General features: G+C 54.6%; 3 non-coding genes and 3 pseudogenes across 3 annotated transcripts; all 6 read left to right on the forward strand.

Moving 5' to 3' along the window:
- The first annotated feature begins 4855 nt into the window (after positions 1 to 4855).
- Positions 4856 to 5035, forward strand: LOC133106407 (U2 spliceosomal RNA; annotated as a pseudogene).
- Positions 5036 to 5397: 362 nt separating this feature from the next.
- Positions 5398 to 5514, forward strand: LOC133105749 (U5 spliceosomal RNA). The gene has a single exon (XR_009703942.1). It is a non-coding gene; the product is annotated as a U5 spliceosomal RNA (small nuclear RNA).
- Positions 5515 to 14200: 8686 nt separating this feature from the next.
- LOC133106394 (U2 spliceosomal RNA) lies at positions 14201 to 14378 on the forward strand (annotated as a pseudogene).
- A 359-nt stretch (positions 14379 to 14737) lies between these two features.
- LOC133105750 (U5 spliceosomal RNA) lies at positions 14738 to 14854 on the forward strand. The gene has a single exon (XR_009703943.1). It is a non-coding gene; the product is annotated as a U5 spliceosomal RNA (small nuclear RNA).
- A 3981-nt stretch (positions 14855 to 18835) lies between these two features.
- On the forward strand, positions 18836 to 19011 carry LOC133106551 (U2 spliceosomal RNA; annotated as a pseudogene).
- A 324-nt stretch (positions 19012 to 19335) lies between these two features.
- Positions 19336 to 19452, forward strand: LOC133105751 (U5 spliceosomal RNA). The gene has a single exon (XR_009703944.1). It is a non-coding gene; the product is annotated as a U5 spliceosomal RNA (small nuclear RNA).
- Positions 19453 to 19570: the final 118 nt, after the last annotated feature.

Here is a 19570-nt window from a genome sequence, read left to right on the forward strand (position 1 = left end):
CGGGCATTTTATGTTTTTTGCACCGCTATTGCGCAGAAGTGAAGGAGGGCTCCAAAGTGAAGAACAAGTATGGGTTTTGGACTGGAAAGAGGCGGTACATGGTTAAATTTAAAACGGATGCGCTTAGTGCTGGTGGGTACAAACACCCTCCTGGGAGTTTTGCCATAGGCCCGGATAGGGGGTATCTTTACTACCCTGGAATGCCAGTATACTGCAGGCGTTGCGGCCTATACGGTCATTTGAAAGAGGACTGTAAGGCAAGTAATTGCAGGAATTGTGGAGCTGAGGATCACCAGGCCAAGGAATGTGCCGCACCTAAATGCTGCAGCCTTTGTTCTAGCACGCTGCACCTGTTTCGGGCGTGCCCGGAACGGAGGAGGACCTATGCGGAGGTAATGGGAGGGGCTGTTTGTGAGGTGGAGGACGAGGCCGTGGATCCCCCTGGTGGTGGAGGAGAGAGGAGCGCCAAGGGGACTTATCCTGTTACCGGAGGAGAGGGCAAGAGAAAGGCAAAACACAAGCCAGGACCAGATTCCCGGAGGGGGTCCCTTGATGAGGAAACGCCAGGCCCGTCGAAAGTCCCTGCCTGCGCGCGTGCTGTTGCTGGCTCGGTTCCTGTAGCTCCTTTATCGGCTGGGGCGTCTGCACGGCCTCTGAAAGGAGGCCCTGCTCCTGCTCAGGCTGCACCTGAACCAGGTGGAGTGAAGGGACGGCACAAGGCGTTTCCCACTGCAGCGCTAGCTCCGGTCGCTGGCCCGGCTCCTGATCCGGTTCCGGGCGTGGTTATTCCGGAGAGCCCGGACAGCCCGGTTCATTCCGGGTTAGCGCAGCGCTTCCGCAGGGCGGCAGCGGCTGCTTTTCGAGGCAAGCAGGTGGGAGGGAAGGATCTTCCGGCTCCGGTCCCTGATCCAGCTCCAGTCCCTGATCCAGCTCCAGTCCCCGAACCAGCTCCAGTCCCGAATCCAGCTCCAGTCCCGAATCCAGCTTCAGGTCATGGTCCAGCTCAGGCGGAGGTGGGTATTGCTGGGTTGGCCTCCGGGGATCTGGGAACCCCGCTTGCTTGGGGGGACACGGAGCCTGCGGAGGACAGCATGCAGTGGGCAAGAGTGGCAGGGAGGACGCGGGCCTCTTTCGAGGACTCCGATCCCTCCAAGCTGCACAAGTCTGGCTCGGAGGTCAATTTGTCAAACCGCTATGCGGCTCTGACATACGTGGCTGAGGAGTCGTTGCTGGAGGACAACTCGGACATGGGCCTGGGAGGGGAGTCCCCCCTCGAGTGGGACATGGAGGGGTTTGTATTAGATGATAGGGAGGAAAGAGAGTAAAGGGGATTTGGTCATGTACAGGGGGCTCTCACTGGAAACATGGCGGAATTCAAAATAACGACCGTCAATGTGAGGGGGTTGCAGAATAAAGAGAAGAGGGGGGCGGTATTTGCACACCTCTCATTGTTGGATTTTCATATCTGCCTCCTGCAAGAGGTGCATCTGAGGGATGGGGCAGATTGTAAATGGTTTTCTAAGGAGTGGGGGAGAGGGGAGTCAAGATGGAGTGTGGGGGGAGTTCATTCCACTGGAGTGGGGGTTTTGTTTGGTGGGAGGGATTTTAAGATTGTACATTGTTTGTCTGCCGTGCAGGGCAGGGTACTATTAGTTGATTTTGACTGGGGGAATATAAAATACAGGGTGGTCAACGTGTACGCCCCCGCTGACCCGGTTGGCAGGAGGGAGGTGTTTTCGGGGTTTGACGCATTGCTGTGCTCGACAAGGTTTTTGATTTTGGGGGGGGATTTCAATACCAGTATTGATAAGGGGAAGGATGCGAGCCTCAGGGGATTATGTTCTGTTGTACAGGGGTTTAATTTGGAGGATGCTTATCGGGTTGTGAATAAGCAGGGTCCTGGCGTGACCTGGGTGAACACAAGGGGGAGCCAGAGTCGCATCGATTATATTTTTTTACAGAAGGGGCAAAGAATAAGTTTTGGTTTTGTGACTCCAGTGTGGTTTTCTGACCACTTGGCACTTACTGTGGGGGTTTTAGTTTCCAGTAGGACCTTTGGCAGGGGGTACTGGAAACTGAACGAGGGGATAGTGGGGGAGGACGAGTTTAGGAAGCAGCTGCAATGGGCGTACCAGGGCTGGCGGAACCTGAGGCCGCTCTATGGGTCTTGGGTGGACTGGTGGAAGAGCATCAAAAGGCGGGTGGGAATTTTAGCAAGGAGGTACGTGAAGCGGAAAAGGGATAAAGATGTGGGGGAGTTTCGGGCGGTGAGAAGGAGGCTGCAAGACCTTAGGGGGGCTTAGGGGGCAGAAAGGGGAGCTGCACACGGACAGCGGGGAGATGTTAGGGGTCGCCGCATCTTTTTACCAGCAGCTGTTTGGCGAGCAGGAGGTGGACCAGCAGTGGGGGGATCACTTTCTGGGGTTCCTCGACAGACGAGTTCCGGAGGCTGTGAGGGCGGAGCTAGAGCTCCCGTTCTCCAAACAGGAGTTGTGGGAGGCCCTGAAAGGGATGAGCAGGCGGAAGGTCCCGGGCAAGGACGGGATGGGCAGGGAGTTTTATGTGGAGAACTGGGAGTTGCTGGGGGCTGAGTTCTTAAAGGTGGTGGAGGAAATATTTGCGGGAGGGCAGTTAAGCCCTTCTATGAGGGAAGGGGTGGTGTCCCTCCTGTATAAGAAAGGAGACCCTGAGGAGCTGAGCAACTGGCGGCCCCTGACTTTGTTAGGGGTCGACTACAAAATAATTGCTCGGGCCCTAGCTGCAAGGTTGGGCAAGGCCATGCCGCACGTGATCCATAGCGATCAGACGTGTGGGGTAGAGGGTAGGTCTGTGCTGTTCAACCTGCAGCTGGTTAGGGATGTGGTGAGCTGGGTGGAGGACAGAGGCCTTCCTCTGGTCCTGGTGAGTCTGGACCAGGAGAAGGCTTTTGACAGGGTCTGCCATAGTTTTTTGTTTAGAGTTTTGGAGAGGTTGGGTTTTGGCGCCAATTTTAGAAGGTGGGTAAGTATACTTTATTCCGGAGTTGGCAGCCAAGTTAAGATAAACGGGTTTTTAGGAGATTTTGTGTTGCAGACAAGGGGCGTGAGACAGGGTTGCCCCCTGTCCCCCCTGCTGTATGTTTTGTATTTGGAGCCCCTGGCAGCTGCAATGCATGCGGATAGGAGAGTGGAGGGGGTGTGGCTCCCAGGTAGTGGGGGAGCAGTTTTAAAGATGTCAGCATATGCAAACGACATGACGTTGTTTGTCACTAGCGACAGGAGTGTAGAGTGTGCTCTTGAGCTGGTAGGCCAGTTTGGGAGGGCATCTGGGTCTGCATTAAATATAGGTAAGTGTAAGATTAAATTTTTCGGAGCCTGGGCAGGAAGGAGGGACAGTCTAGGTGGGATGGAGGTCTGCGCTGGCCCTTTAAGGGTGCTGGGGGTGGATTTCATGGAAGGGGACAGTAGCGGGTTGAATTGGGGCAAGAGGATTGCGATGGCCAGGAGGAAGCTAGGCTTGTGGCAGCAGCGGCCTCTGTCCCTCATGGGGAAGACCACGGTGCTGAAGGCCGAGGTTCTTTCGTCTTTGGTTTTTTTGAGTTTGGTGTTTCCTTTGCCAGCTAGGCAGCGTAAAAGCCTGACGAGGGCTGTTTTTCGTTTTCTGTGGGGCTCGTATGAGTACGTTCAGCGAGCCCGCATGTATCAGCCGGTATTGGAGGGAGGGCGTGACGTGCCGTGCTTAGGGCTGAAATTTGACACCCTTTTCTTTTGCAACTTGTGTACGGCGCTCACTGCCCCACTGCAGCACAAGCACCAGTATTTTGTGCGGTTTTGGTTTGGGGGGTTTATGAGGCAGCTGTGTGCGTGGCAGAATCTGGTGCCAAAGGCAGAGACCAGGCCCAGCCACTATTGGCACGCAATGAGATGGGCGAGGAGAAATGAGGAGTGCCAGGACCCGGGTTTGGCCGTCTCGCACAGGGACTTGTACAGCGTGCTGAGGGCTAAACTGAAGCCGGGGGAGGTGGTGGGAGTGCTGAAAGTGGTATGGGGAAAGGTTCAGGCGAAGAGACTGGGGAACAGGCTCAATGACCTGAACTGGTTGGTGGCATTAAACCGGTTGCCAGTGAGGGACACGCTGTACCGCCATGGCATATCCCGCAATTGTTTCTGCCCCAGAAACACGTGTTTTGGGGTTGAGACGGTTGACCATGCGCTTTGGAGCTGTGGGTTTGCACAGGCGGTGTGGGGGGACATTAAAAGCAGTTTCCCGGTTCTGCAGGGACTCACACAGAAGGGAGTGCTCTTCGGAGAGGGGCTGCAAGGGGTCAGAGGCAGGGACGTTTTTGTGGTGCTTCTCACAGTATCACTGGTAAAGAAGGCCCTGTGGGACGCTCGCTGCCTGGCAGTGAGGTGTAGCGTGGAAGGGAAGGTGGAAGGAGTAGTCAGGTGGGTTAAGACTGAGTTGGGGTGGAGATTTCGGGTGGAGGAGGAAAGGTGGGGATTCCATGCCGCTAGGGAGAAATGGAAGAGTATTTGGGAGGGTTTACAGGAGGGGTGAGTATAGGTAAGTAAGGAGGTATAGTTTTGTCTTGTTGTGTATGTAAGTATATAGGATGGTTGTGACTGTATATGTGGGGGTGTAACAGATGTGGAAATATGTTTTAGTTAAATAGGTGTGTGGGACTGTGTTGGGGGAGGGATGAAGGGATTTTGTTTAAGACGGGATTGTGTTATGTACAGGAAGGGGACTTTGTTGGGAGGGATTTTGTGTTCTGAGTTAGATTTAGTTTTTTGAGCGGCATGGAAGTGGGTGGGCCTGGGTTGGCATGTGGAAATGTAAAAATGTATTTATGAATTGTATTGTTCTTGTTTGTGAAATAAAGTCTCATTAATATAAAAAAAAATCTGTTCTTATCAGTTTAATATCTGATACGTCCCCTATCAGGGGACTATATATTAAACGGATTTTTGGCACAGGGAGTCGGAGAAGGAGCTTGCTCCGTCAGCTTCAAGCATCGACCCGTTATTGCAGTGCGTTCGGGAACGGTGCGCCTCTCCAAGTTTTGTGCAAAAAAAGGTTGTGTTTTGTTGTCCTTTACTAGGTGGGTGGGTTGCCCTGTTCTTCCCCCTTTTTGTTTGTTTGTTTGTTTGTTTGTTTTTTTGTGTGTATGTAAATTGTGTTGTAAATAGGGTGAATATGTGCCCTTGTTGTAAGTGTGCTTGCCTCTGTTTTTTAGCAAAATGATGTAGTTTTCTGTGCGGGACGTAACTGTTTGTTGTTATTGCGCTGTCTCGCTTTTCCCACCTTCCCTCTCGGATTGTCTGTCCGGCCGGCCGGCTGGCAGCAGTGGCAACCCCGGGTCAGTGGGAGTGGCTGGGAAGGGGGCCGGAGGCGCCTGGTGCGCTGAAAGGTCACATTTCGCTCGGGTTTCTCTTCAGCACGCACAAATCTTTCGCCTTTTACTAAAGATTTCCGTGGAGAGGAACGCACCTGAGTTTGTGCTATTTTTGGATGCTCCGTCCACAGGACGGGGCAGCTTCGAACGGTTTAAGGACAGACGGCAATGTGCGACAGGTATGCGGGTTGCTTGCGAGTCGCCGATGAGCCGAGCCGACTTGCTCGTTTCTGGCTTATCGCCTGCTTGCCGCGTGCGATCGATGCCCCGCTCGCTAAATAGCTTTGGTCGCTGCCTAGAGAGCAGCTATTCAGTAAGTAACTCGGTAGTAAGTACGTAACAGTGTACTCGGTATGTGTTGAGTGTTTTTGGCGGCTGTGCCTGCCAGTGGAGGACAGTGGATCTTGGTGGAAGGAGCCAGCTGAGTCCGGTCGTTACGGTAGCTCGCCGACCGGCCAGTCAGTGCGTGCGCAGGGTTCTTGGGAAGGCGGGGAGGGGGGCCGGCTCCTGGGCCAGGTGGCGTCTGCCCCGAGCGCGGTCCGGGGCCACCGGGAGGGCGCCGTCGGCAGGGGCCAGTTTGTGGTTATCGCTTCTCGGCCTTTTGGCTAAGATCAAGTGGTTTGTGGTGAGGAGAAGTGACCAATTTGTAAGTATGGCGAGCAATAATTGGAGAGCAGTGCGGAATACCGTGAGAGTTAAGTGGGCAGGAGCCCCAGGGAGAATGCCCCAGAGGGAAGAGTTTGTGAAGGCCTTCGTCTTGGAGAAGTTCTCGCTGTCGGAGAACGACATCCTGGGGATACAGCGGAATGGAAGGGACGAGTTTGTGGATGTAGCCTTCAGAGGACCGGATGGATTTAAGGCGTTCATGGAGCGGTGCAAGAGGGAAGATCTGGGGTCATACCACGTTGAGTCCATGGAGAGGAGGAACCACAGGGTGGTGATTATCAACCTCTTCGATATGAACGTGCCGGACGAGGCTGTCGGGAGGTACCTGGAGAGGTACGCCAGGGTGGTGGCCGGACCCAGATACCGGAGGGACGTCTACGGCTTCTGGAATGGCCAGAGGGTGTATGAGGTCCTGCTCCGGGAGAGTGACCATGGATACGAGGGCTTCCTCCATCCTCCAGCCCTCTGCATGGTCGAAGGGGTGAAGGGCCACATCATGTACTCCAGGCAGCCTCCCTTCTGTCGGCGATGCATGGAGGTGGGCCACGTCGACGCGGGGTGCATGTTGGTGGTCTGCCACAATTGCCGACAAAGAGGGCACATGGCGGCTGAGTGCAAGGAGCCGCGCACCTGCAACGTCTGCGGCTCTGGGGATCATCTCATGAGGGCATGCCCTGAGCGCCGCCGCACCTACGCCGACGCAGCCAGAGAGAGGGCAGCGCCTACACCAGGGCCAGCGGGGGCTGAGAGGCCTGTACCAGGCCCAACGGGGGGCTGAGAGGCCTACACCAGGCCCAGCGGGGGGCTGAGAGGCCTACACCAGGCCCAAAGGAGGCTGACGGGCCTACACCAGGCCCAAAGGAGGCGGAGAGGCCTACATCAGGCCCAGTAGGGGCTGAGAGGCCTACACCAGGCCCAGCAGGGGCTGAGAGGCCTACACCAGGCCCAGCAGAGGCTGAGAGGCCTACATCAGGCCCAGTGGAGGCTGAGGGGCCTACACCAGGCCCAACAGAGCACAGCAAGGCGGAAAGCAGGAAGGGGGAGCAGAGAGGGCCTGCACCGGGCTCAGCGGGGCCTAGCACCGAGGAAGGCCCGATCCCAGACACCGATCTGGAGCTCGGCAGCAGGGAGGGGAGGGAGACGGCGGATGAGGGCAGCGACGACTCCGACATGGAGCTGTCCATGGAGGAGGATGCCGTCATCAGGCTGAGGGGAGAGAAGAGGAAGGAGAGGCCTGAGATGGCTGGAGCTCCACCAGGGGGGAGACAGGCTAAGGCCAGGGCCCCGACCAAAGCCAAGGCTAGGCCCAAGGACTGGGCCGAAGAGGTGGAGAAGGAGATGGGGGATGCGGACGCTCCATTGCCGGCGGAACCCAGGATGGGGATGGAGAAAATTTTTGGAAGGAGGTAGGCTGAAGGCCAGCACCTTTTATTTCATTTTAATTAATGGAAAAAATTTTCTTGTCTCTTAATGCCAGGGGCATAAAAGACCGGGACAAAAGGTTGGCGCTGTTTTTATCTTTAAAAGAGGCACCATTCAATGTACTTTTTTTGCAGGAATGTCATTTGGGAGGGGGGAGGGATGTGGCCATTTTTCGTAAGGATTGGGATCTGGGGCCTTCAGTGTGGTCAGTGGGCAATGTCCACGCTGACGGTTTGGGGATTTTGTTTAAAGGAAGGGGGGTAGAAATAGAAGAGTTTCTGACGATAGTCCCAGGAAGGCTCATGTGTGCGGATGTTTTGTGGGGAGGGGAGAGAATGAGATTTGTTAATGTGCATGCCCCGTGCAATATTTCTCAGCGGTATGATTTTTTTAAACTTTTGCCAGAAGTTTTGGCTACAAATAGGAGTATTATTTTGGGGGGGGATTTCAATGTGTCTGTGGATGAGGGGATAGTGGGGGGAAGGAGGGATTTTTCAGTTCTTTATTTAAAAAAAGAGATTTTGGTTAAGTTTTCTTTGTTTGATTGTTTTAGGGAAAATGGCCGACAGGGGGAGGGGTTTACATGGGCAAATTCCAGGGGCTGCAGGAGAAGGCTGGATTATTTTTTTGTGTCCAAAAGTTTTCGTTTGAAAAAATTTGTGGTGATGCCAAGCTGGTCATCGGACCATTGTTTAATAAAGTGTATTTTGGAGGGAGGGGAGAACGAAAGAAAAAGGAGATGGAGTTTTAATGCCGAACTCCTAGAAGATTTTTGTTTTATAGAGCAATTTAAGGAGTTTTATTTGGGTTGGAAGGCCTTCAAAGCCCAGTTTTTATGTGTTTTGGATTGGTGGGAGCTGGTGAAAATCAGAATAAAGGAGTTTTGCATGGCCTACGGGATAGCCAAGAGGAGGGAAGAGAGAGAGAGAGTGTGGGCACTGCAGAGTGAACTGCAATACTGGGTGGGCGTGGTAAACAGGGGAGGGAGGGTAAAGACAGAAGAGGTAAAGGCTTTAAAGGAACAAATAAGGGCCTATTATATAGCGAAAGCAAGGAGGTTGGCGAGGGTGGAGAGGAAGGAAAAGGACGAGAGGGTAACGCCTTTCTTTTTCAAGGCGGTGAGTGCGCGCCAGGGCGAGGGATGGATGGAGGCGCTAGCTACAAACCAGGGGGAGGTAAGACTGCAGGAGGAAAAATTAGACGCTGCAGCGCGTTTCTATTCTGTGCTGTTTGGGAGGGAGGAGAGAGACACAGAGGAGGGGGACAGGCTGGTGGCGCAGCTCTGGAGGAAGGTAGGGGAGGGACGACAGGAAGCTCTGGGGAGGAAAATAAATAAGGAAGAAGTAAGGGAAGCCTTGTTCTCCCTAAAGGCGGGAAAAACTCCAGGGAAGGACGGGATAACAAGGGAGCTATATACCCACTTTTGGGGAGAGATGGCAGAGGACCTGGTGGAGGTGTTTAACCGGGTGGGAGAAGTGGGGAAAATGCCCCAGTCAATGAGGGAGGGGGTCCATGCCCCGCTCGCTAAATAGCTTTGGTTGCTGCCTAGAGAGCGGCTATTCAGTAAGTAACTCGGTATGTGTTGAGTGTTTTTGGCGGCTGTGCCTGCCAGTGGAGGACAGTGGATCTTGGTGGGAGGAGCCAGCTGAGTCCGGTCGTTACGGTAGCTCGCCGACCGGCCAGTCAGTGCGTGCGCAGGGTTCTTGGGAAGGCGGGGAGGGGGGCCGGCTCCTGGGCCAGGTGGCGTCTGCCCCGAGCGCGGTCCGGGGCCACCGGGAGGGCGCCGGCGGCAGGGGCCAGTTTGTGGTTATCGCTTCTCGGCCTTTTGGCTAAGATCAAGTGGTTGGTGGTGGAGAGAAGCGACAGTAAGTATGTCATCTAGCAATTGGAGAGCCGTAAGAAACACTGCAAGGGTGAAATGGGCAGGAGCCCCAGGGAGCATGCCCCAGAGGGAAGAATTCGTGAAGAGTTTTGTTTTGGAGAAGTTCTCTCTGTCAGAGAGGGATATTTTGGGCATCCAGAGGAACGGGAGAGAGGAGTTCGTTGACATGGCCTTCAGAGGACCAGAAGCTTTCCAGGCATTCATGGAGAGATGCAAAAGGGAAGATCTGGGGGCTTTCCGGGTGGAGTCCATGGAGAGGAGGAACCACAGGGTGGTCATCATCAACCTGTTCGACATGAACGTGCCGGACGAGGCTGTCGGGAGGTACCTGGAGAGGTACGCCAGGGTGGTGGCCGGACCCAGGTACCGGAGGGACGTCTTCGGCTTCTGGAACGGCCAGAGGGTGTACGAGGTCCTGCTCCGGGAGAGCGACCATGGCTACGAGGGCTACCTCCATCCTCCAGCCCTCTGCATGGTCGAAGGAGTGAAGGGCCACATCTCATATTCCAGGCAGCCTCCTTTTTGTCGGAGGTGCATGGAGGTGGGCCACGTCGACGCGGGGTGCAGGTCGGTGGTGTGCCACAACTGCCGGCAGCGAGGGCACATGGCGGTCGAATGCAAGGAGCCGCGCACCTGCAACACCTGCGGCTCCGGGGATCATCTCATGAGGGCATGCCCGGAGTGCCGCCGCACCTACGCCGATGCAGCCAGGGAGAGAGCAGCACCCACACCAGGGCCAGCGGGGGTGGAGAGGCCGGCACCAGGCCCAACAGAGGCTGTGAGGCCTACATCAGGCCCAACAGAGGCTGTGAGGCCTACATCAGGCCCAACAGAGGCAGACGGGCCTACACCAGGCCCAACAGAGGCTGTGAGGCCTACATCAGGCCCAACAGAGGCTGTGAGGCCTACACCAGGCCCAATGGAGGCGGAGGAGCCTACACCAGGCCCAGCGGGGCCTAGCACCGAGGAGGGCCCGATCCCAGACACCGATCTGGAGCTCGGCAGCAGGGAGGGGAAGGAGACGGCGGATGAAGGCAGTGACGACTCCGACATGGAGCTGTCCATGGAGGAGGATGCCGTCATCAGGCTGAGGGGAGAGAAGAGGAAGGAGAGGCCTGAGATGGCTGGAGCTCCACCGGGTGGGAGGCAGGCTAAGGCCAGGGCCCCTACCGAAGCCATGGCTAGGCCCAAGGACTGGGCCGAGGAGGTGGAGAAGGAGATGGGGAGTGCGGAGGCTCCACTGCCAATGGATCCGAGGGTGGCCATGGAGAAGATTTTCGGACGGAGGTAGGCCGGAGGCCAATAATTACATTAATACACTCTTAGTAATGGAGAGGACTTTCATGTCTCTAAATGCCAGGGGCATAAAGGAACGGGACAAAAGAGTGGGACTGTTTTTATCATTGAAAGAGGTCCCGTTTGATGTATGTTTCCTGCAAGAATGCCATTTGGGAGGGGGGAAGGACGTGGCCATTTTTAGAAGGGATTGGGTTTTGGGGCCTTCAATTTGGTCAGTGGGAAATGTACACGCGGATGGCTTGGGGATTTTGTTTAAGGGAAGGGGGGTAATGGTAGAGGAATTCCTGACCATAGTCCCAGGAAGGCTCCTGTGTGTGGATGTTTTGTGGGAGGGGGAGAAACTACGGCTCATAAACGTGCATGCCCCGTGCAATATTTCTGAGTGTTTGGCTTTTTTTAAGTTGTTGCCGGATTTGTTGGCCACGAATAGAGGTATGATTTTGGGAGGGGACTTTAATGTGGCTGTGGATGAAGGGATAGTGGGAGGAAGGAGGGATTTTTCAGTTAGTTATTTAGAAAAAGAGATTTTAGTTAGGTTTTCTTTGTTTGATGGGTTTAGGGAAAATGGCCGACAGGGGGAGGGGTTTACATGGGCGAACTCCAGGGGCTGTAGGAGAAGGCTGGATTATTTCTTTGTTTCAGAGGCGTTTAAGTTGAAAAAGTTTGTGCTGCTACCAAGCTGGTCCTCCGACCATTGTGCAATAAAGTGCATATTAGAGGGAGGGGAGCAGAAAAAAAGCAGGATTTGGAGTTTTAATGCAGAACTCCTGGAGGATGCAGTTTTTGTCGAGCAGTTTGAGGAGTTTTATTTTGGCTGGAAGGCTTTCAAGGCCCAATTTCCATGTATCTTGGAGTGGTGGGAGGTGGTAAAACAAAGGGTAAGGGAGTTCTGTGTGGCCTATGGGATAGCGAAGAGGAGGGAAGAGAGAGAGAGTGTGGGCACTACAGAGCGAACTACAATACTGGGTGGGTGTGGCAAACAGGGGAGGGAGGGTGAACGCAGAGGAAGTAAAGGGTTTAAAAGAAAAGATTAAATCTTATTACATCGAGAGAGCAAGGCGTTTTGCCTTCCTGGCAAGGGTGGAGAGGAGGGAGAAGGATGAGAGGGTAACCCCTTTCTTTTTTAAAGTCGTGAGGGAGCGCCAGAGCGACGGATGGATAGAGGCGATAAGGACAGGCCAGGGGGAGGTTAGGAAGCAGGAGGAAAAATTGGACGCCGCAGCGCTTTTTTACTCTGTGCTGTTTGGGAGGGAGGAGAGGGACACAGAGGAGGGGGACAGGCTGGTAGGGAAGCTCTGGAGAAAGGTAAGGGAGGGAAGACAGGAAGCTCTGGGGAAGAAGATAGGCAAGGAAGAGGTAAGGGAGGCCTTGTTCTCCCTAAAAGCGGGGAAGACTCCAGGGAGGGACGGGATCACCAGGGAGCTATATACCCACTTCTGGGGTATAATGGCGGAGGACCTGGTGGAAGTTTTCAACAGGGTGGGAGAAGTGGGGAAAATGCCCCAGTCAATGAGGGAGGGGGTAATAAATCTGCTCTACAAGAAGGGTGAGAGGTCAGATCTGGGGAACTGGCGGCCAGTCACACTCCTCTGCACCGACTACAAGGTGCTGGGGAAGGTGCTGGCCAACAGGGCCAAGGGGGTTCTGGGGGAAGTGCTGGGACCAGATCAAATCTGTGCGGTCCCAGGAAGGATGGGGACCCAGAATTTAATTTTGCTCAGGGATGTGCTGAGCTGGGCGAGAAGCAGGAAGGTGGGGGTAGGGGTGATCGGCCTGGACCAGCAGAAGGCGTTCGACCGGGTCGACCACGCCTTCCTGGTGCAGGTTCTGGGAAGGATGGGGTTCGGAGAGCGGTTTATTTCCTGGGTGAAGACCCTCTATAGGGGGGCCTTCAGCCGGGTAAAGGTGAACGGAGCTCTGAGCGCGGCGGTGTCGCAGGGTAGAGGGGTGAGACAGGGGTGTCCTCTGTCCCCACTGCTCTATGTCTGCTTTATAGAGCCCCTGGCAGAACTGATGAGGCAGGACAGGGTTTTTAGAGGCCTGCAGATCCCAGGCAGCGGGGGAGAGACCTTAAAGCTGCTGCAGTACGCGGACGACACTACAGTGGTGGTCTCCTCTGAAAGGGACATCGAGAGGGTCATGGGCCTGGTGGGCCAGTACTGTCGGGGGTCGGGGTCCAAAGTGAACAACAGCAAGTCGGCAGTGATGGTGACCGAGGGATGGAGAGGGAGGAGGGGGGAGCAGCATGGCCTCGCAGTGTGTGAGGATGGGATGAAGGTGCTGGGGATCCGGTTCAGCAGGGAGAGGGCAGACAGGCTGAACTGGGAACAGTGCCTGGAAAAGGTAAGGAAGAGGGTGGGTTTGTGGAGGGCGAGGGCATTAACATTGACAGGTAAGGTACTAGTGGTGAAGGCAGATTTTTTGCCGCAATTGAGTTATTTAGGGAGGGTTTTTCCGATGCCGGCGGTGTGCAGGGTGAAATTGAACCGGTTGATTTTTAATTTCTTGTGGGGAGGGCGGTTAGAGCCGGTAAAACGGGAGGTTTTATTTTTGCCAGTGGAGAAAGGGGGAAGAGGCCTCGTGGACGTGGGCTTAAAGCTAGAGGTGCTATCTTTAAAGGGCATTTTTGATACCCTGGTGGCGGATGAGGGCCATAAGTGCCGGCACCTCATGAAGATGTGGGTGGGGACAGCAATGAGAGACCTGGTGGGGTGGGACAACAGGGGGCCGAGGGCGGAGGATACCCCGTGGTGTTACGCAAGGGCAGTCCTCTTTTTAAGGGCTCACAGAGAGATCATCATGGCGCAGGGGCTGGGGGACCATCGGGCCCTCTATAAGGCGATCCTGGGCAGGAGGACGAGGGAGGCAGAGAGGGAGGTGGAAAGGTGCGGAGGGCAATGGAGGTGGTTGACGGCCAGGTGGCTCCCAAACCGGGCAGGAGACCTGAACTGGTTGGGCGGTCTGGGAAGACTACCAGTGAGGGAGAGGATGCACAGGGCGGGCACTGCCAGGAGCCCTTTGTGCCCTAGGGGCTGTGGGAGGGAGGAGACGGGAGGGCACGCCCTATGGGAATGCCCTTTCGCAAGAGTGTTCTGGGGAAGGGCAAACAGGGGGGTGTTTCTCCCGGTATGGGCCACAGCAGTGGACAAAGAGGGGGTCATGAGGGCTGCCGGGGTGGGGAGCCTGAAGGCTGAGGAGAGGGAGGTTTTCAGCCTCCTGGTGAGCTGGGGGAAGCTGGCCCTGTGGGACAGTAGGAACAGGAAAGTACTGAATCCCTCAGATGGCACGACGGGGGTGCAGTGTTTTAAGGGGTGGGAGAGAAGAGTGGAGGTGGAGATGAGGGTGTGCGCCCAGGTAGAGGGAAAAAAAAGGGGAGAAAAGAAATGGGAAAAGGTGAAGGCCGCCTTGAGCCTCTAAGAGGCAAATGTGTAAATAGTGTAAATAAAAGTGTAAATAATGAATATATAGGTGTTGTCTGTGGAAAAGGTAAGGGGTGGGTATACAGTTGGTGTTACGTGTATGTAATGTAAATAAAATGTAAAATGTAATTTGTAAAAATAAAAGTTTCTTAAACAAAAAAAATCTGTTCTTATCAGTTTAATATCTGATACGTCCCCTATCAGGGGACTATATATTAAACGGATTTTTGGCACAGGGAGTCGGAGAAGGAGCTTGCTCCGTCCGCTTCAAGCATCGACCCGTTATTGCAGTGCGTTCGGGAACGGTGCGCCTCTCCAAGTTTTGTGCAAAAAAAGGTTGTGTTTTGTTGTCCTTTACTAGGTGGGTGGGTTGCCCTGTTCTTCCCCCTTTTTGTTTGTTTGTTTGTTTGTTTTTTTTGTATGTATGTAAATTGTGTTGTAAATAGGGTGAATATGTGCCCTTGTTGTAAGTGTGCTTGCCTCTGTTTTTTAGCAAAATGATGTAGTTTTCTGTGCGGGACGTAACTGTTTGTTGTCATTGCGCTGTCTCGCTTTTCCCACCTTCCCTCTCGGATTGTCTGTCCAGCCGGCCGGCTGGCAGCAGTGGCAACCCCGGGTCAGTGGGAGTGGCTGGGAAGGGGGCCGGAGGCGCCTGGTGCGCTGAAAGGTCACATTTCGCTCGGGTTTCTCTTCAGCACGCACAAATCTTTCGCCTTTTACTAAAGATTTCCGTGGAGAGGAACGCACCTGAGTTTGTGCTATTTTTGGATGCTCCGTCCACAGGACGGGGCAACTTCGAACGGTTTAAGGACAGACGGCAATGTGCGATAGGTATGCGGGTTGCTTGCGAGTCGCCGATGAGCCGAGCCGACTTGCTCGTTTCTGGCTTATCGCCTGCTTGCCACGTGCGATCGATGCCCCGCTCGCTAAATAGCTTTGGTCGCTGCCTAGAGAGCAGCTGTTCAGTAAGTACGTAACAGTGTACTCGGTATGTGTTGAGTGTTTTTGGCGGCTGCGTCTGCCAGTGGAGGACAGTGGATCTTGGTGGGAGGAGCCAGCTGAGTCCGGTCGTTACGGTAGCTCGCCGACCGGCCAGTCAGTGCGTGCGCAGGGTTCTTGGGAAGGCGGGGAGGGGGGCCGGCTCCTGGGCCAGGTGGCGTCTGCCCCGAGCGCGGTCCGGGGCCACCGGGAGGGCGCCGTCGGCAGGGGCCGGTTTGTGGTTATCGCTTCTCGGCCTTTTGGCTAAGATCAAGTGGTTTGTGGTGGAGAGAAGCGACAGTAAGTATGTCATCTAGCAATTGGAGAGCCGTAAGAAACACTGCAAGGGTGAAATGGGCAGGAGCCCCAGGGAGCATGCCCCAGAGGGAAGAATTTGTGAAGAGTTTTGTTTTGGAGAAGTTCTCTCTGTCAGAGAGGGATATTTTGGGCATCCAGAGGAACGGGAGAGAGGAGTTCGTTGACATGGCCTTCAGAGGACCAGAAGCATTCCAGGCATTCATGGAGAGATGCAAGAGGGAAGACCTGGGGCCATGGAGAGTGGAGTCCATGGAGAGGAGGAACCACAGGGTGGTGATTATAAACCTCTTCGATATGAACGTGCCGGACGAGGCGGTCGGGAGGTACCTGGAGAGGTTCGCCAGGGTGGTGGCCGGACCCAGATACCGGAGGGACGTCTTCGGCTTCTGGAATGGCCAGAGGGTGTACGAGGTCCTGCTCCGGGAGAGCGACCATGGCTACGAGGGCTACCTCCATCCTCCGGCCCTCTGCATGGTCGAAGGAGTGAAGGGCCACATCTCATATTCCAGGCAGCCTCCTTTTTGTCGGAGGTGCATGGAGGTGGGCCACGTCGACGCGGGGTGCAGGTCGGTGGTGTGCCACAACTGCCGGCAGCGAGGGCACATGGCAGTCGAGTGCAAGGAGCCGCGCACCTGCAACGTATGTGGCTCCGGGGACCATCTCATGAGGGCATGCCCTGAGCGCCGCCGCACCTACGCCGATGCAGCCAAGGAGAGAGCAGCGCCTACAGCAGGGCCAGCAGGGGCGGAGAGGCCTACACCAGGCCCAGCAGAGGCTGAGGGGCCTATATCGAGACCAGCAGGGGCTGAGAGGCCTACACCAGGCCCAACAGTGGCGGAGGGGCCTACAACGAGACAGGCAGGGGCTGAGAGGCCTACACCAGGCCCAACAGAGGCGGAGAGGCCTACACCAGGCCCAGTGGAGGCGGAGGGGCCTACACCAGGCCCAGTGGAGGCTGAGGGGCCTATACCAGGCCCAGCAGAGCAGAGCGAGGCAGAAAGCAGGAAGGGGGAGCAGAGAGGGCCTAGGCCGGGCTCAGCGGGACCTAACATGGAGGAAGGCCCGATCCCGGACACCGATCTGGAGCTCGGCAGCAGGGAAAGGAGGGAGACGGCGGAGGAAGGCAGCGACGAGTCCGACATGGAGCTGTCCATGGAGGAGGATGCCGTCATCAGGCTGAGGGGAGAGAAGAGGAAGGAGAGGCCTGAGATGGCTGGAGCTCCACCGGGGGGGAGGCAGGCTAAGGCCAAGGCCCCTACCAAAGCCGTGGCTAGGCCCAAGGACTGGGCCGAGGAGGTGGAGAAGGAGATGGGGAGCTTGGAGGCTCCACCGCTAACGGATCCGAGGGGGGCCATGGAGAAGATTTTTGGACGGAGGTAGGCCGGAAGCCAATAAGTCTTTTAATACACTTTTAGTAATGGAGAGGACTTTCATGTCTCTAAATGCCAGGGGCATAAAGGAACGGGACAAAAGGGTTGCACTGTTTTTATCGCTAAAAGAGGTGCCGTTTGATGTACTGTTCCTTCAAGAATGCCATTTGGGAGGGGGGAAGGATGTGGCCATTTTTAGGAAGGATTGGGGTTTAGGGCCTTCAGTTTGGTCAGTGGGCAATGTCCACGCAGACGGCTTGGGGATTTTGTTTAAGGGAAGGGGGGTAGTGGTCGAGGAGTTCCTGACCATAGTCCCAGGAAAGCTCCTGTGTGTGGATGTTTTGTGGGGGGGGGAGAAATTACGGCTCATAAATGTGCATGCCCCGTGCAATATTTCTGAGCGTTTGGCTTTTTTTAAGTTGTTGCCGGTTTTGTTGGCGACGAATAGAGGTATGATTTTGGGAGGGGACTTTAATGTGGCTGTGGATGAAGGGATAGTGGGAGGAAGGAGGGATTTTTCTGTTAGTTATTTAGAAAAAGAGATTTTAGTTAGGTTTTCTTTGTTTGATTGTTTTGGGGAAAATGGCCGACAGGGGGAGGGGTTTACATGGGCGAACTCCAGGGGCTGTAGGAGAAGGCTGGATTATTTTTTTGTTTCAAAGGCGTTTAAGTTGAAAAGTTTTGTGCTGCTACCAAGCTGGTCCTCCGACCATTGTGCAATAAAGTGTATATTAGAGGGAGGGGAGCGGAAAAAAAGCAGGATTTGGAGCTTTAATGCAGAACTCCTGGAGGATGCAGTTTTTGTAGAGCAGTTTAAGGAGTTTTATTTTGGTTGGAAGGCTTTCAAGGCCCAATTTCCATGTATCTTGGAGTGGTGGGAGGTGGTAAAGCAAAGGGTAAGGGAGTTCTGTGTGGCCTATGGGATAGCGAAGAGGAGGGAAGAGAGAGAGAGAGTGTGGGCACTACAGAGCGAACTACAATACTGGGTGGGTGTGGCAAACAGGGGAGGGAGGGTAGAGGTAGAGGAGGTAAAGGCTTTAAAAGGGAAGATAAAGGCATATTACATGGGGAAAGCAAAGCGGTTTGCCTTCCTGGCAAGGGTGGAGAGGAGGGAGAAGGATGAGAGGGTAACCCCTTTCTTTTTTAAAGTCGTGAGGGAACGCCAGAGCGACGGATGGATAGAGGCGATAAGGACAGGCCAGGGGGAGGTAAGGAAGCAGGAGGAAAAACTGGACGCCGCGGCGCTTTTTTACTCAGTGCTGTTTGGGAGGGAGGAGAGGGACACAGAGGAGGGGGACAGGCTGGTAGGGAAGCTCTGGAGGAAGGTAAGGGAGGGAAGACAGGAAGCTCTGGGGAAGAAGATAGGCAAGGAAGAGGTAAGGGAGGCCTTGTTCTCCCTAAAAGCGGGGAAGACGCCAGGGAGGGACGGGATCACCAGGGAGCTATATACCCACTTCTGGGGTATAATGGCGGAGGACCTGGTGGAAGTTTTCAACCGGGTGGGAGAGGTGGGGAAAATGCCCCTATCAATGAGGGAGGGGGTAATAAATCTGCTCTACAAGAAGGGTGAGAGGACAGATCTGGGGAACTGGCGGCCAGTCACACTCCTCTGCACCGACTACAAGGTGCTGGGGAAGGTGCTGGCCAACAGGGCCAAGGGGGTCTTGGGGGAAGTGCTGGGACCAGATCAAACCTGTGCGGTCCCAGGAAGGATGGGGACCCAGAATTTAATTTAAGGCTGAGGAGAGGGAGGTTTTCAGCCTCCTGGTGAGCTTGGGGAAGCTGGCCCTGTGGGACAGCAGGAACAGGAAAATGCTGAATCCCTCAGATGGCACGACTGGGGGGTGCAGTGTTTCAAGGGGTGGGAGAGAAGAGTGGAGGTGGAGATGAGGGTGTGCGCCCAGGTAGAGGGAAAAAAAAGGGGAGAAAAGAAATGGGAAAAGGTGAAGGCCGCCTTGAGCCTCTAAGAGGCAAATGTGTAAATAGTGTAAATAAAAGTGTAAATAATGAATATATAGGTGTTGTCTGTGGAAAAGGTAAGGGGTGGGTATACAGTTGGTGTTACGTGTATGTAATGTAAATAAAATGTAAAATGTAATTTGTAAAAATAAAAGTTTCTTAAACAAAAAAAATCTGTTCTTATCAGTTTAATATCTGATACGTCCCCTATCGGGACTATATATTAAACGGATTTTTGGCACAGGGAGTCGGAGAAGGAGCTTGCTCCGTCCGCTTCAAGCATCGACCCGTTATTGCAGTGCGTTCGGGAACGGTGCGCCTCTCCAAGTTTTGTGCAAAAAAAAAGGTTGTGTTTTGTTGTCCTTTACTAGGTGGGTGGGTTGCCCTGTTCTTCTCCCTTTTTGTTTGTTTGTTTGTTTTTTTGTATGTATGTAAATTGTGTTGTAAGTGTGCTTGCCTCTGTTTTTTAGCCAAATGATGTAGTAGTTTTGTGTGCGGGACGTAACTGTTTGTTATTGCGCTGTCTCGCTTTTCCCACCTTCCCTCTCGGATTGTCCGGCAGGCCGGCTGGCAGCAGTGGCAACCCCGGGTCAGTGGGAGTGGCTGGGAAGGGGGCCGGAGGCGCCTGGTGCGCTGAAAGGTCACATTTCGCTCGGGTTTCTCTTCAGCACGCACAAATCTTTCGCCTTTTACTAAAGATTTCCGTGGAGAGGAACGCACCTGAGTTTGTGCTATTTTTGGATGCTCCGTCCACAGGACGGGGCAACTTCGAACGGTTTAAGGACAGACGGCAATGTGCGACAGGTATGCGGGTTGCTTGCGAGTCGCCGATGAGCCGAGCCGACTTGCTCGTTTCTGGCTTATCGCCCGCTTGCCGCGTGCG

The sequence above is a fragment of the Conger conger genome, chromosome 12 (genome assembly GCF_963514075.1).
Source record: "Conger conger chromosome 12, fConCon1.1, whole genome shotgun sequence".
Classification (NCBI taxonomy): domain Eukaryota; kingdom Metazoa; phylum Chordata; class Actinopteri; order Anguilliformes; family Congridae; genus Conger; species Conger conger.